Source organism: Trichechus manatus, unplaced genomic scaffold (assembly GCF_000243295.1).
Source record: "Trichechus manatus latirostris isolate Lorelei unplaced genomic scaffold, TriManLat1.0 scaffold00053, whole genome shotgun sequence".
In the NCBI taxonomy this organism is placed as follows: Eukaryota; Metazoa; Chordata; class Mammalia; order Sirenia; family Trichechidae; genus Trichechus; species Trichechus manatus.
In genome coordinates this window covers 13073240-13077088 of record NW_004443989.1, presented here as the reverse complement: position 1 = coordinate 13077088, position 3849 = coordinate 13073240, and positions in this window count along the sequence as shown.

Genomic DNA, 3849 nt, shown 5'->3' with positions numbered 1-3849 from the left:
TCAATAAGCAGTAATAAAATTTTTAAAAATATTAAATAAAAATTATCCATTAAATTGAATGAAATAAAATAATAGAACATGAAATTACAAGGACTAGCCAAGGCAAGACTTAGCTGCCCTCATCCCACAGGTCAGGTGATTCAGGAGGACAGCCACACGTGCCCAGGTGTAATCAATTGGGACCTACAAGAAAGGAGGCCACCTGGAGCCCAACCTGGGGGTCTGCTGACATTGTCTAGGAACATCAGGAATGGGCAGCAGCTTCCAATTTAAGCAGAAATCCAATGGAAGGATGGAGAAGTGAGGATGGAAGAGATCAGTCATTTGTGCGGAACGTAGGTGGTACAGCGAAGATTGTGCTAGGGCCAGAGAGCCTATTGGCCTTCAGTACCACGGGGTCCAGGCTCCTTCCCAGACTTGTGACACTGGGCTACCAAGTATTGACAAGCTACCCTCCTCTGTCCTACAGGGGCCCAAGTTCTCAAGGCATCTGACCCTGCCCAGTCTACTCAGATCTCACAGGTAGACACTGGGACACAAGTGATGTGGACCAGAGTTCAGTGCAGGGAAACAAGTCAGAGGGGAAGAGGGCTCAGGCTAAGTTGGTTGGGCAGAGCCCCTTTGTGAGTAAGACAGCTGTGGGAGTGTCAGTGGGTGTGTGGGAGTGCTACTGGGCTAAAGAGATGAGAGATAGAGACCTGAGTCAGAGATTGAGATCAGGAGAGGGCACTGGTGGGTAAGTGGGGATTCCTAAGACAAGTTGACTTTGGATGGGCTTCTGGAAGGAAGGGTCTAGACGAAGCAACAGGAGCTGAAGGGATTCCTTTCTGCGCTCAGGCTCTCTCTGGCCAAGATCAGGCCCTGGGATCCTGGACTTTCTTCTCAGCCTCTCAGGATCAACAGTTGAGACCCTGGACACATTACAAAGTGACACTGAACACACGTCACTCGCCTCCATCTGTTTTCCACCCTAGAGACCACCTAGATAGACAGCCTCATAATCCCTACCATATTGGACCTATCAGCCACAGCCTTTTCAAATTATACTTTCTGATTGAGTCCCATCCCCACCCCACTTCTGATCTGTCCCCAGATGGGTAGAATCAAGACATGTCCCACAAAGGACAGAGAGACAGACGCATTTGAGTGACAAAGGTTTGCCCACAATCCTAAGGCCAGGTTGAAGAAGATGAGGACCCTAGCAAGCCAGCTTTTTGCCCCCACCACACTGTCATTTAATCTGGGTTTCTGATCTGCACTGCTTTCTCCCAGAGTGTGCTGAATTTGAGAGGCCTCAGTGAGAGGTGGCTCTTGAGTTCATAATCAAAGCAACAGTACTGTTTAGAATTGCTGGGTAGTCTCTTAGGCCCAGACTGCCCCATCATTTGCCAGCGCCCTTTTCCAAGCTCACCGTGGTATCCAGGGGTTTCTATGGTGATGATAAATATGCCTATGCTGCGCCTGCCTGGACACAACAGTCAGTTCTTAGTTCCCTTCACCTCACGTTAGGTGACCCAGGAGGATGTCTGCAGGTTCCCAGGTGTATTCAACTGGTACCTGGAGGAACCGAGCCCACCTGGGAGCCCATCTTAGCCAAGAGGGTGGCCAGTCCTTCAAACGTGAAGGCTCTGCTGACAACATCTAAGAAAAACAGGAACCCGAACCAGCGACACGAAGCGGAAATGCAATGAAAGGAGGGAGGTGAAGCACGGATGGAGGGACTTGGACATTCAAGTGGAACCTAAGTGGTAGAGCAGAAGTGTGGGTTGGAACAGTGCCATGAGGCAATGAGCCTCCAGGTAACCAAGACCGTAGGGCCCATGCTTCTTCCCAGACATGTGACATGAGGCACACTAGTACTAACAAGCTGCCTTCCTCAGACCTGCAGGGCAAAAGTTCTTAAGGCATCTGACCCTGCCCAATCTATTAGGGTCTCCCCAACAGGCACTAGACCACAGGAGAATGTGGCCAGGAGATAGTGCAGGAAGACAAGTCAAAAGAGAGCTGGATGCAGGCTGAGTTGGATGGGCGAGTTGACTTCAGAAAGGGGGCGCCTGGATAGGGTGGATGTGTGAGTGTGTGGCGGGGCCGAAAAGATGCAAAGAAGGGGACCTGAATCTGAGGCAGGCACTCAAGAGAGGTTGCTTGTGGGTAAATGGGGATTCCTAAGATAAGTTGGGTTTGAATGGGCTTCTGAAAGGAAGAGTCTAGATGAAGGAACAGGAGTTGAAGGGCTCCTCTCTGCACTCAGGCGCTCTCTGGTCAGGAACAGATTCTCGGGTCCTGGGTTTTACTTCCTAATCCTTAATATCAGCAGTGGCCATCCTGGACACATCACAAAGGGACCTAAAACTCACTCCCACCCACGCATCTGGACTTCACCCCTAGAGACCATCTAGATAGATGCCCTTCTAGACCCTGCTCCTTTGTGACATATTCAACCACAGCTCTTCTCCCTTCCTCAGTCCCAGTTCACCAGCCCCCTATTCTGCCTCTTATATGTCTCCCAATGGGCAGAACCAGAAGTCCCACACAGGACAGAGACAGGGACAGTTAAGTGACAATAGCTTGTCCACCATCATAACTACAGGTAGAAAGGAGGTGTCTTAGTTACCCAGTGCTGCTATAAGAGAAATACCACAAGTGGATGGCTTTAACAAACAAAAAATTATTCTCTCACAGTCTAGGAGGCCAGAAGTCCAAGTTCGGGGTGCCATCTCCAGGGTAAGTCTTTCTTTGTTGGCTGTGGTGAAAGGTCCCTGTCATCAATTGTCCCCTGGTATGGGAACTTCTCAGTGCAAGAATGCAGGCCCAAAGGATGTGCTCCAGTCTGGCTCTTTTTGCTTTGTGGTAACGAGGTCCCTCTCCTCTCTGCTTGCTTCTATATTTATTTCTGAAAAGACATTGACTCGGTACACAACCTAATCTTGTAGATTGTGTCCTTCCTAATTAGCATAACTGTCTCTAATACTGCCTCATTAACATCATGGAGGTTAGGACTTACACCACATAGGATAATTACTTCAGATTACAAAATGGAGGACAACACCACACAATACTGGAATCATGGCCAAGTTGACACATATTTTGGGGGGACACAATTCAATCCATGACAGGAGGTGAGGAGCCTAGTCACCTGGCATTGTGCTCCCACCCCGTTGAAGTGATCCCAGTTTCTGATCTACGAGAGTTTTTCCAGGGATGTAATGAAGAGAAGCCTATATGACAGGTGGCTCCTGAGTTCAGAATCCAGCAGTGGAGCTGGTTGGAATCACTGGAAGGACTCTCAGGTCACCTTTCCCTGTCACTTCCCAGCACCCCTTTCCAAGCCCCACCCATGGTTTCCAGCAGTGTTCTCCATAGCGATGGTAAACAAGTCTAGGCAGTGCCATCCTGGTGACAGCAGTCAGTTTTAGTTGCCCCTTCGGGTTCCCAGGTATAATCAACTGTGACCTGGAGGAGCCCTGGAAACCTGTCCCTGCCAAGACAGTGGCTGTCTCTCAGCACACCAGGACCTGCACCTCTGCTGGCAATGTGTAAGAAAATCAGGAACCTGCAGCAGTGTCTAGCGGAAGAAGGAATTGAATCAGGGAGGGAGGTTAGGCATGGTATGAGAGGCCCAGACATTCAAGAGATACCAAGCTGGTAGAGCAAGATGTAGGTGGAGATGGTGGCAGGTCCTGGCCACCAAGTTTGTGGGTCCAGGCTAATTCCCAGACATGTGACACTGGGCACAAGAGTACTGACGATCTGCCTTCCTCAGACCTTCAAGGACACAAGTTCTCAAGGCATCTGACCCCTACACAGTCTACTCGGATCTCACAGCTCTGGGCCACAGTGGGATATGGA